Source organism: Globicephala melas, chromosome 9, assembly GCF_963455315.2.
Source record: "Globicephala melas chromosome 9, mGloMel1.2, whole genome shotgun sequence".
In the NCBI taxonomy this organism is placed as follows: domain Eukaryota; kingdom Metazoa; phylum Chordata; class Mammalia; order Artiodactyla; family Delphinidae; genus Globicephala; species Globicephala melas.
This window is the reverse complement of record NC_083322.1, coordinates 6,789,430-6,802,781: the sequence shown is the minus strand read 5'-3', so window position 1 is coordinate 6,802,781 and position 13,352 is coordinate 6,789,430. Positions and strand designations below refer to the sequence as shown.

At 43.8% G+C, this 13,352-nt stretch overlaps 2 non-coding genes across 2 annotated transcripts; both read right to left on the bottom strand.

Moving 5' to 3' along the window:
• Positions 1–1,531: 1,531 nt before the first annotated feature.
• Positions 1,532–1,603, bottom strand: TRNAC-GCA (transfer RNA cysteine (anticodon GCA)). Its single transcript has one exon. It is a non-coding gene; the product is annotated as a tRNA-Cys (tRNA).
• A 10,764-nt stretch (positions 1,604–12,367) lies between these two features.
• Positions 12,368–12,439, bottom strand: TRNAC-GCA (transfer RNA cysteine (anticodon GCA)). Its single transcript has one exon. It is a non-coding gene; the product is annotated as a tRNA-Cys (tRNA).
• Between the last annotated feature and the right edge of the window lie 913 nt (positions 12,440–13,352).

Sequence of the window (13,352 nt, the reverse complement as noted above, 5' to 3'; positions counted from 1 at the left end):
AAAAATTTTTTTGCAAACTAGAAATAGAAGGAAAATTCCTTAATCTGATAAAGACCATTTACAAAAAGTGTAGCCCACAACATTTTTTTTTAAAATAAATTTATTTTATTTATTTATTTTTGGCTGCGTTGGGTCTTCCTTACTGCATGCGTGGGCTTTCTCTAGTTGCAGCCAGCAGGGGCTACTCTTTGTTGCAGTGTGTGGGCTTCTCACTGCGGTGGCTTCTCTTGTGGAGCACAGGTTCTAGGCACGTGCGCTTCAGTAGTTATAGCACACGGGCTCAGTAGTTGTGGCCCACGAGCTCTGGAGCGCAGGCTCAGTTGTCATGCACAGGCTTAGTTTCTTTGCAGCATGTGGGATCTTCCTGGACCAGGGCTCGAACCCGTGTCCCCTAGCGTTGACAGGCGGATTCTTAACCACTGCGCCACCAGGGAAGTCCACACAGCATGTTCTTAATGGTGAAATGTTGAAAGCTTTTCATTTGAAATCAGAATAAAACAAGATATCTACCATCAACACCTTTTTTCAACATGATCCTGGTGGTTCTAGCCATTATGATAAGGTAAGAAAAAGAGATAAAATAAGGATTGGAAAGAAGAAATAAAAATTTCTTAGATGACATGGTCATCTATGTAGGAAATCTAAAAGAATCAACAAATAAATTATTAGAATTAATGAGTGTTTAGCAAGACTATCAGCATATACCCTTCATTCCCGTACCTCCTTTTTCTCAGCAAAACTACAACTTCTAAAATGATACACTAGAAATTTCTGCATGCAAATTTTAAAACTCTAAAGTTAATCAATATCTTCTTCTTCTTTCCTAACTACATAAAGACATTTTAATTCTTATGAGCCCTTTCCTAAAATATTATTGTTAGCTAGTATTTTAGTTCTATCTTTAAAAAAAAAAAAACCCTTATAAATTAGACATTAACACTGTGTTATATGGACGACTTTTAGATCTACTTGCATATCTACCAATTTCTTTGTTCAACATTCCTTCTTGCATCTCAGACCTCCTATATGGAATCATTTTACTTTTCTCTAAAGTATATATTTTAGATTTTTCTTTAGTGAGCATCTGTTGGCCATAAACTCTCCGACAGCTTGTGTCTGTTCTCGAAGAATGGTTTGGCTGGGAGTAGAATTCTGAGTTGGCTGATATCTCCTCTCAACATATTGCTTGTGTTACTGCGCTAGCTTCTGGCTTCCTTTGCAACTGTTGAGAAGTCAGCCAGCAGTTCAACTATTCTTCCTCTGTAGGTGATCTCAGATTTCTCTCTGGCTGCCTTCGAAGGACAAAGTCCTCATCCTCAGCCAGGAGATCAACGTACAAGCAGGATTGCATGGTAGACCAGGGGAGGGGAGAGTGGGAAGATCAGAGGAGTGGGACAAACACATCATCTGAGCAGAGCTGCCTTGCTTGGGTCTGAAGGGTCTTCTCTGACTCTTTACCTGCTGCAAAGCCAGATTCAGCAAGCAGAGAGGAAATTGGAACTCCCTTACCACCTTTAGTGACTAAAAGGGTAGGGGGCACCCAGATTTGAACTGGGGACCTCTTGATCTGCAGTCAAATGCTCTACCCCTGAGCTATACCCCCTGCCATGTCAGCAAGGTCCAATTAACACCATTCCATGTGCTGCCCCAGTTGCCCCTTCAGAATGGGTTGGCTGAGTTGCCAGACCTGCTTTACTGCTAACTCATCCCCCTGCCTTAGTAGAAGCAACGGGCTCTTTTCTCCCACAGCTCACAGCCTCTACTGTCAGTGCTGGAGGAGGTATAACCTGGGGAGCATTCCCCGAAAGCTGGAAGGGTCTATAGTGACATCTCCATGGTGGTTTTTGTGCTGAGCACCTGAGACTCAAAGTCCCCACTGGCCTGGCCAAGCATGCAACACCTCGAAGACAGGACACACATGGACTGGATATGGGTCAGAGCATACAATGCCACACCCTAGGATGCAGGCTGGCCTCTCTCCCGTTGCCCCAGATCTCCATGTAGTCAACCCTTTCACTGTTGGGTGAGATGAAACGTCTGAAGAAATGATTGTCTCTAAGCTCCCAGTTCACCTTTCTGTGCTCTGCTCTGTGCTGCTGGGTCTGGGACTCTGTAAACCTCTCTTGTCCTTTGCCAGGTGGATTCCTGGTTGGTCCTGCCAGCAGGGCTCTGTCCTTCCTGCCTACTGGGTTCCTGTCCGTGTCCCCGGCCATGACAGTCCATCCCAGGGGATTGCCGCCTGCAGTTTAGTGCTCATAGGGCCAGCTTTGTCATGTCACCTCAGGGACACTAGCACCACCTTAGGGGTTGGGGTCCCGCCTTAGGGGTTGGGGTCCCGGATCCACAGAGACCCTCCCCAAGTTTGTAAGATTGAGTAAGTTCATCCTCCTCCAGTTGTGTCCACAGACCGGGAGTCAGAGTGGTTTCTTGCAGGTACTCCCTCCATGATACTTAATCTTCCCTTTCACCCTTTCAGTCCTGTGATTTCCAATTGTTGTGGGTTAAATTGTGTCCCCACCCCCCAAAAAAGATGTGTTGAATCCTGGCCCCCAGTACCTCAGAATGTGACCTTCCTTGGAGAGGGGCATGAAAGATGTAATTAGTTAAGATGAGATCACAATGGAGTCAGGTGGACCCTTAATCCAATATGATGGAGTCCTTATAAGAAGAGGAGAGACACACAGGGAGAATGCAGCCGTGTGAACTTGGAGGCAGAGATTGGAGTGATGCATTACAAGCCAAGGGAGGCTGAGGGTTGCCAGCAACCCCCAGAAGCTAGGGAGGGGCCAGGAAGGACCCTCCCCAAGAGCCTTCAGAGGGAGCCTGCCCTGCCCATACCTGGATTTCAGACTTCTAGCCTCCAGAACTGTGAGACAATAAATGCCTGTTGCTTTAAGCCATCTATTTTGTGGCACTTTATCACAGCAGCCCTGAGAAACTGACACACAGATTAACAATTCTTTATATTAAGTGCTTTCTGTTAAAATGACCAGTGCAATTTTTGTCTCCAGACTGGACCCTGAATAATACAGAAATTGGTACCATTGGGATCCCATGAAACAGACCCTCAAAGAGGGTACGGGGGATGCACTTGGTCTAGTTCTTCATCTTCAAGACAGGGCCGAGTGTCTGACAGGACCCTGAATCATAAGGGGTGGCCATCTAAGGTACTGTAAGCTCCAGCCAGGTTCTCGTTTTGAGAGTGGTCTCTATGGGACACAATATTGTCAATTCAGCTCAAGGAGGAAAAGGGAACTTTCAAAGGGGGAATCCGGACTTGAAGCAGGGACCTCTTGAGCTACAGTCAGATGCTCTACCACTAAGCTATACCCCTAGCTGGCAGAGAGATCCTGTAATTAACAAACTTTACACTTCTACTCACACACAGCCTGGCCAGCAGAGAGCTGTTAGTCCCACTCAATTGTACCTGGACCCCTTTATGCCATAACTATCCTCCTTTTCCAAAAAACACCATCATTTCTTGGCACCAGCTTGGAAGGTAACTGAAGGTTCTGTTTGGGACAACAAAGTCTGTACCTGGCCTGATATACAGGCAGAAGATGAAGATCAGAGACTCATCGGCAGCTTTTCAGTTGAGCCCACTTTCAAATAACCTATAAAGTGGGACGGAGATAAGCATCTCTCCCAGCTCACCTCCAAATTCCCCATCTGTTTAAGGCACTTGAACTTTCACATTGTTACTTTAGCCTTCTGCCTCATGTGTATCCTTCCCCACACTGCTCACTTCTTCCTGTCTTTCCTTTAGCCATCCCCTGCCATCTGCGATGACATCAATTTTCTAAATTTTTTGTTTCTTTGGATTTCTCTCTCATCGCCCAATCACTGTCTTTTGTGTCATTCCCCAAAGTGTTCCAGAGGCTTGGTTGATTCTAGGGCAGGTGTCGGGTTGATGGCAGAAGGACTCGGCATTAGTTAGATGTTGGTGCATAACAACATACCCCCAAACTCAGCAGCTTAGAACAGTAAGTCTTTATCATATCGTGCAGTTCCAGAGATTCTGGAATCTGGGGGTGGCTTAGCTGGGTGGCTCTGGTTCAGGATCTCTCATGAGGTTGTGGATAAGATGTCAGCGGGGGCTGCATCATCTGAAGGTTTCACTGGGGTGGGAGGAGCCACTCCAAGCTGCCTCACTCACACAGACGTTGGCAGGAGGCCTCTATCCCCTGCTTGATGTATCCTTATGACATGGCAACTGGCTTCCCCCGGTGTCAATCTCATCCCAAAGCACCCTCACAGACCTACCCAGAGTATTGTTTGACCAAGTATCTGGGCACCCCATGGCCCAGTCGAGTTGACACACAAAATTAACCACCACATATATATGCGTATAATTAGTTTTATAAGATCCTACCAAACTGTTTTGCAGAGTGGTTGTACCATTTTACATTCCTAGCTGCAATATACAAGTGATCCATTTTTCCTGTATCCTCACCAGCATCTGGTGTTATCACCTTTTTCATTTCAGTCGTGCTGATAGGTATGTAGTGATATTCCATTGTGGTTTTCATGTGCATTTCCCTAATGGTTAAAGATGTTGATACCTTTTCAAGTGCTTATTTACCATCTGTATATCCTTTTCTGTGAAATGTCTGTTCGTATTTTGTGCCCATTTTCTAATTGGTTTTTTTGGTTGAATTTTGACAACTTTATGTATTTTAGATACAAGTCCCATTTTTAATACTTTCACATTCAGTAACAGTATTTAGTATTGTTCTGTGTATCTTTTAAAAACCCAAAGGGCATAATGCAAATATATAGTTTTGCATCTTAAATTCTTTTGCACATGACATCATATTTTTAAGAGTTATCTATGTTGCTCTTGTATATGGTACATTGAACTTGTGGGACCCAAGAGATAATAATAAAAGCAACTTCATTTTTGCCTTTCACTGTCCATTTAAATTTTCTCAGTGAGGTATTTCTCTTGCCCAAGTGATTTTAATAATAACACTTAGGTAACAGTCTGAATTCGTAATTAAAATGTCCAGTCTCATGTAATAATCAATACTCTGAAATTGACTTCACTTTTTTTTGGGGGGAGGACACACACACCGGACCTTAGTTCCCCGACCAGAGATCGGACCTAGGCCTTCAGCAGTGAAAGTGCAGAGCCCTAACCACTGGACCACCAGGGAAGTCCTGTGAAATCAACTTCAACTTCTCTCCACCCCTCGAAGTTGGAGAGTTGGGACATGGTCCTTCCTTTCTCTCCTCCATGGGCACTGGTTCCCAGCACTTAGGGTGGGAAGGAGGAAGGGAGGGAGGAGAGGACGAGGAGAATAAGAAAGCTCCTCCTTGATCAGTACTGTCGTGAGGTAGGTTTGCTTTCCCTGGGCCTGGAGAGTGTTGGAAATTACTCCTCAGGCATTTCCTCGGGTTTCCTGTGAGGTCTCCACCGGGAACATTCGACTGCTCCCATGACCTGGCAAAGCATTTTTCTCCTGGCTTTCCGGGATCTGTGTCACACAGACTCTCTCTGTTGGGGTTCACGACCCATCTCTTGAGCAGAGTTTGATTTGCTCCAAAATGGCTGTGTGGCCTGCGGGAAATACTCATGTGCCCTTTGTTCCCACCCATGCTGGTAGCACAGGCCAATTCCAAAGAGCGGCCGGCTCCTCTCCACCTGCAGAGTTCTGTGCTGGACACACCTCATTGCAAACCCCAACTCCAGGGCACGTGGACCAAGGCCTTCGGTGGACTCCGTGAAACCCCTTTGCTAGACTTAAGAGTGATACTCACAACACATTCTCTCCAGAAAAGTATTCCTTACCCATACTCTGATCTCCAACAACCTGACCCTCTTACACCCTCGAGGTGGGTGACTCATCTGGTTATCAGACCTGACTTTCAAATTTCACTCCTGCCTTTGGTACCTGATACCTATTTTATGGTGGACACTCAGTTAAAACTTCCTTTTAATTGCTTTATTTTATACATTATAAGACTCCAGGAAGTTTTATTTATCTATTCCACTATTAATGGACATATTAAGAATGTTTCCTGTTTTTTGCAAATTAACAGTAGTGCTGCGATGAACATCTCCTGATGCATTTATGCTAGGATTTCTCAAGGGGATATACCCAGAAATGAAATATCTGGATTGTATGCACACTTTTAATTTTAAAATTACAGTTTTAAATAATTTTAATATTTATTTTACTATGTTGATTGCCAAGATTTTCTCCACAGTGAGTGTACCAATTATACTCTCATTGTTAGCAAATGAAAATAATATTTTCTCCCTCACCGACTTTCGATCTAGTTAAATCTCCACTTGACTTTTGACAGGGGGGTGAAAATGGTGCCTCTATTATTTTAATTAATTTTCATTTATTTGATTTCTAGCAAAGCTGAGCATCTTTTCATATGTTTATTTGTCATAAAAAGAACCTCTTCTGTAAATTGCTTATTCTGTCCTTGTCCATTTTTTCTGTTGGGTTAACTTTTTTTTTTTTTTTTCGATTGCTCTATAGGAATTCTTATATTTTTATTTAAAAAAATTACTTATTTATTTTTGGCTGCGTTGGGTCTTCGTTGCCGCGCACAGGCTTTCTCTAGTTGTGGCCTTCATCGCCGCGTGAGGGCTTCTCATTGCGGTGGCTTCTCTTGTTGCGGAGCACCGGCTCTAGGCGCGCGGGCTTCAGTAGTTGTGGCACACGGGCTTAGTTGCTCCATGGCATGTGGAATCTTCTTGGACCAGGACTTGAACCCGTGTCCCCTGCATTAGCAGGCAGATTCTTAACCACTGTGCCACCAGGGAAGTCCCCTTATATTTTTAAAATTGTGGTAAAAAAATTTTTAATTGTGGTAAAAAACACATAACATAAATTTACCATCTTAGCCATTTTTAAGTGGACAGTTCAATAGTGTTAAGTATATTCACGATGTTTTGCAACAAATCTCCAGAAACTTTTCATCTTGCTTATATTCTGGTGCAAATCTATGTGTTGCAAATCTATGTGTTGCATATGTGTTGCAAAATTCATGGTCTCTTGCTAAGGAATTTTTGTCATATAAAACTTTAAATTTTGATACAATCAGATTTATCTTTTATAGTTTGTGATTTTTGGGGTTGTGTTTAAGAAAGCCTTCCCTGAGTTATACATATTTTATAAACAATGTTTGTGTCCCCACCCAAATTCATACATTGAAACCTAATCCCTAATGTCATGATATTTGGAGGTGGGGCCTTTGGGGGGTGGTCAGGTCATGAGGGTGGAGCCCTCATGAATGGGATTAGTGCCCTGGGTGCTAATTTCTGGGTCTATGGTATTTGGTTATAGCACCCCAATGGACTAAGACAATTTTATTTTGTATATTCTTCCAAAAGTTTGAGTTTATATTTAGGTCTTTAATCCATCTGGAATTTGTTTGTAATGGAGTGAAGTAGGGATCTTATGTGATTTTTTTAGGAGCCAATTATCCCAGCACCATTTATTATATATCCACCCTTTCCACATTGGTAACATTATTTAGGTCTTATATTCTGAGGTCATGCTTCATCCAGAGCAACACTGTCCAATATAAATATAATGCAAGCCCCAAATGTAATTATATATTTTCTAGTAGCCACATTAAAAAGCAAAAGTAATTATTAAAGTTAATTTTAAAGATCTATTTATTTAACCCAAAATATCTAAAATATTATCACTGCAACATGTAATTAACACACAAAATTAATAATGAAATTACTTGCATTCTTACTTTTGGTACTAAGTATTCAAAAATCTGCTGTGATTGCAAAGGATACGTTCATGTTTTCTGACTGTGCAGAGCATTTCAAATGCCCTTGTTGTGTATGGGGAATTTCTTTCCTTGCAAAACCCTCAAAAGAGAAGCTAGAAAACTCTGTTCTCCAGGCTCCTTTGAGTTTCTGGAATAGGTCCAGGCTCCAATAATGAGAGGTACTCGTGTAAGGTTTGAAGAGAGAAGAGGGAGGTGTAGAGTCTGTTTTGCTTGCAAGGATGGTGTCATTGTCCAGTGTTCAGGGCTTGTTTGGTACAGATGTAGTGCACGTGCTGGTTTCTGGGAAGGAAACTGGCACCTCCAGCTGGGCGGCACCAATGCAGTGGTGGTGGTTTTTCATCAGACCAGTTCTGCAGCTTAGCTTGGGTCATTGTTCCTGGAAGGCTGGTCTGCAGACTCTTTTTCCACCACTCCTACCTAGTGAGATATATATATATATATTTTTTGAGATATATATTTTTAATAAATGTTTACAGCTTAGTCTACCTTCTGTGGCAGGCACCCAAGGGCCCTGATGGCCACAGCAGATTAAATCCTAAAGTTCTTTACTGTTCCAGCCCAAGGATGCTGAGAAACATACCTCCAAGGGCATGAATTCAAGCAGTGAGTTTCCAACTATCTTTGGTCAAAGACTAGCTTTATTTTTAGTTTCTTAAAAAGCTGTCACAGCTCAATACTAGTACCTCAGACTTGCGGACTTTGAGACCCACTACAGCCAGATCTGGCCAGTGTCAGATTGTAGAATTTCTAACCATCGACAAAGAGGTCTTGGGCTGGTTCCTGGACCACACTTTGAGCAGACCACAAATTCCTCTGAAATCTAGGGATGACTTTATCACTCTGCTAAGTTAGTTACGCAAGACCTCTGTAGAACTGCCTTCTCCAGCTGCTAGAAGAATCATACTCCACCAGTTAGGAACGGCATTCAGCTGCTGGTAACCAATTCGAAATGAGAGTGGCTATTGTGCTCCTCAGGACAGACTCATTCACCATAGTACCATGCATTTCTTTTTTTAAAATTTTTTTTAAATTTTATTGAAGCATAGTTGATTTGCAATGTTGTGTTAATTTCTGCTGTACAGAAAAGTGACTCAGTTATACATATATATATTCTTTTCCATTATGGTTTATCAGAGGATATTGAATATAGTTCCTTGTGCTATGCAGTAAGATCTCGTTGTTTATCCATCCTGTATGTAATAGTTTGCATCTGCTAATCCCAAACTCTCAATCATTCCCTACCTCCCTCCCCCCACCCCCGGGCAACCACAAGTCTGTTCTCGATGTCTGTGAGTCTGTCCTATTTCATAGATATGTTCATTTGTGTCATATTTTAGATTCCACATATAAGTGATATCATACGGTATTTGTCTTTCTCTTTCTGACTTACTTTGCTTAGTATGATAATCTCTAGGTCCATCCACGTTGCTGCAAATGGCATTATTTCATTCTTTTTAATGACTGAGTAATATTCCATTATATATATATATATATACACCACATCTTCTTTATCCATTCACCTGTCGATGGACATTTAAGTTGTTTCCATGTCTTGGTTATTGTGAACAGTGCTGCTATGAACATAGGGGTGCATGTATCTTTTCGAATTATAGTTTTGTCTGGGTATATGCCCAGGAGTGGGATTGCTGGATCAAATGGCAACTTTATTTTTAATTTTTTGAGAAAGGGCCATACTGTTCTCCATAGTGGCTGCACCAATTTACATTCCCACCAACAGTGTAGAGGGTTCCCTTTTCCCCACACCCTCTCAGCATTCATTATTTGTAGACTTTTTAATGATGGTGTGAGGTGGTACCTCATTGCAGTGTTGATTTGCATTTCTCTAATAATTGGCAAGGGTGAGCATCTTTCTGTGTGCCTATTGGCCATCTGTATATTTTCTTTGGAGAAATGTCTATTTAGATCTTCTGCTCATTTTTCGATTGGACTGTTTTTTTTTTAAATTGAATTGTATGAGCTGTTTGTATATTTTGGGAATTAAGCCCTTGTTGGTTGCATCGCTTGCAAATATTTTCTCCCAGTCTATATGTTGTCTTGTACCATGCATTTCTGATGTGAAAGAAAGGAGGTTCTTGGGGGAACTTCAGGCAAGGAAGAATCCAAATGCACACGGTCCCCTGGGCTCTCTTTAACCTGCAGAAAGGTGGGCTTGAACCAGGCAGAGCTGGGCGCACCATGGAACTTGCATCTGTAGACTTTTCTCCTGCACTGCTTTACCTTGTTACAGGGGAGCTGAGAGGGCCTCCCATTGACTGTAACAATGGGAGGTTCCTGGTGTAGGAAATGGCCTTGTTAGAGGAGCCTTTTTTAAATGAGTAACTAAGATCTACTGAGCTAGGTGCTTGAAAAGTTGTTGATGGGGAAAGGGCATGAGTCTCAGAATCATCTGGATTTGTGTCTTCTCTAGGTATAAACACGCTAGAAATGTCTATCTTTCTTTTGAAAAAGAGTATGTGGAGGTGAGCAGACCAGGGCTGGCATGGGCACTCCAGGGTGTCTTTAGGGACACAGGCTCTTTTTCTCTCTCTGATCAGCCTTCCCTTAAATGTGGGTCCCATTCTCAAGGTTGACTCATGGTCCAAGTTGGCAGCTGGCACTCCAGCCATCACATCTATGCTCCAAGTAGGAAGCATGAATTAGGTCAAAAAGGGAATATGTCATGTTTGTCCTTCTTTTAAGTTTTCCCAGAACTTTTGTCTGATGACTGCTTCTTATCACTCATTTACCTCCCCTAGCCAACGAGAAGTCAGGAAATGTGGTCTTTTAGTTGGGAACATAAATGCTCAGTATAAAATCAGGGTTCTATTACTAAGCAAGAGGGAAGAATGTATTTTGGGTAGTTAACTAGTGAGCTCTGCCCCCTACACACACACACATGTATTTATACACATATGTGTGTGGAGCACAGTTTATGCTTATTTTTGTAAAGGGGATAAAATATGGACAATATCTAGGGTCTGTATGTTACATAACTCCAGGGACAATGTGATTGGTGGAGTTGTGTAATATACAACCTCTGTGACTGTACTTGGCTGCCCTGGCAATAACCATCATCTTCCCAACCTTCCATCTATAAAGACCTATCATATGAATGCCTGCTGTTTTTCAGAGCCAATACAATATTTTGCTCAGTTGATGAATTGGTGTGTTTTCACTTCTGTTTGATTACCAGGAAACTCAGAGATACGTTTTGTATTCAGCAGCAGTAGCTTCTCCTAACCTGGGCTCTCGGGAATAATAAATTTACATCCTCTCTCAAATGTTCAGTTCTTGCTTTATTCTTCCCTTGAATTTTTTAAATTGTGGTGAAATACACATAGCATAAGACTTATCATCTGGGCTTCCCTGGTGGCGCAGTGGTTGAGAGTCCGCCTGCCGATGCAGGGGACCGGGTTCGTGCCCCAGTCCGGGAAGATCCCACATGCCGCGGAGCGGCTGGGCCCGTGAGCCATGGCCGCTGAGCCTGCGTGTCCGGAGCCTGTGCTCCGCAACAGGAGAGGCCACAACAGTGAGAGGCCCAAGTACCGCAAAAAAAAAAAAAAAAAAAAAAAAATCATAGAGACAGAAAGATGGCTGGTGGGTATCAGGGGCTGGCGGAGGGGGGAATGGGGAGTTATTGATTAGTGGGGACAGAGTTTCAGTTTGGCAAATGAAAAAGTTCTGGAGATGGATCGTTGTACAACATTATGACTGTGCTTAATACCACTGAACCATATACTTAAACATGGGTAAGATGATAAGTGTTTTGGGGCCTCTCACTGTTGTGGCCTCTCCTGCCGCAGAGCACAGGCTCCGGACGCACAGGCTCAGCATCCATGGCTCACAGGCCCAGCCGCTCCGCGGCATGTGGGATCTTCCCGGACCAGGGCACGAACCCATGTCCCCTTCATCAGCAGGCGGACTCTCAACCACTACGCCACGAGGGAAGCCCTGTCTCTATGACTTTGACTACCTCATGTAAGTCAGCCCTTGCCTTTTTTTTTAAAAAATAAATTTATTTTTGGCTGCGTTGTGTCTTTGTTGCTGCACGCAGGCTCTCTCCAGTTGCAGCGAGCGGGCTCTAGGCACGTGGGCTTCAGTAGTTATGGCTCACAGGCTCTCGAGTGCAGGCTCAGTAGTTGTGGCGCACGGGCTTAGTTGCTCCACGGCATGTGGGGTCTTCCTGGGCCGGGGCTCGAACCCATGTCCCCTGCTTTGGCAGGCAGATTCTGAACCTCTGTACTACAAGGGAAGCCCAGCCCTGACCTTTTAATGCTTGCTCCATTGGTGGACTTTTATTACATCTTTTACTGCAAGCTGCCTCAGATCCCATTTTTTTGAAGCTAGCTTGGTATAAACAAATAAAATCAGGATGGTAATAATTAGGCACAAGGGAAACACAGAGAAAGCTTAGGGCAGACTTCCTCTGCCCCTCCAGGAAATGAGTATGGCTGAGGAGGTGAAAATGTAGCTCATGAGAAATGTCACAGGAGGAATACTGAAGTCTTTACCCCTTGTTGGAAATTTAGATTCCATGAGGCTGGGCCTCCACAGAAGAAGGAGGTATAACTTCCACTGGAGTGAAAAACAATCATGACAGAGGGGGCACCTGGGTTTGAACCAGGGACCTCTTGATCTGCAGTCAGATGCTCAACCCCTGAGCTATACCCCCAGCTGCCTACATCTTTTTCACAAGACACTTCCATAGTTGCAGTCTTTCCTAAGCTGTGCTCTCACCATCCTGTGTCTCCCTGGGGAGCTTCCTGAGCTGCTTCTCTGGGCACCCACCTGCACACCTGCCAGAACTGCTCCCCTTCCTCAGAGCCTGCGTACCTATGCCCACCCAAACACCCCGCTTCCCAGAGCACGTCTCGCCCCCTTCCCTCATTATTATTATTATTACTGAATACAGGAGGAACTCTACCCAGCCCCTTAATATCTAAGATGCTTCATTTCTTTTTTCTTTTTCTTCATCTCCCACTCTCTGTTTTGGTTTCCTTTCCAGGGGCCCAAGGCCTGGGACCTATGGGAGGCTGTCAGTGTCTTGGCTTTACCCCAGGCGAGGCGCCTGGCCAAGAAAGCTGCAGCCCCAGCCTTCCAGGGGAAGAGTGGGCAGGGGTGAGCCCAGAAGTTGGCATAGCCACAGGGCCTGGCATGGGGCTTGGGCTTACTTCTTCTGGAACTCAAACAGCCCCTGCTGTACAGTCCTACATTTTGTAGTACTGAGCCATCGTTGCATTTCTGTCTGAGTCTTTCTTGGTTATGTTGTACCACACAATTGGATACGATTTCTACTATTTCATTCAGATTATTCTGAAGTGAGATTGCCCTTCCCCGATAGAGGAGGGTGGTTCTTTGGTCAAGGGTATGGGAGTAGCTGTGTCCCTGCTAGAGCCTCCAAACAAGCTCTCCATTTGTAGGAGAACGTAGGCCCATCAAGCTTCCAAGCCTCCAGACACATCCAGTGAGGCGCTGAACGTGACAGTCTGCCTTTCTTGGGAAAAAAAGAGTTAAGAGTGTTGGCAAGTGGATGATTTTTTTCCAGGATTATAAAACAACACTGGATGAACACGAACATACTTCTT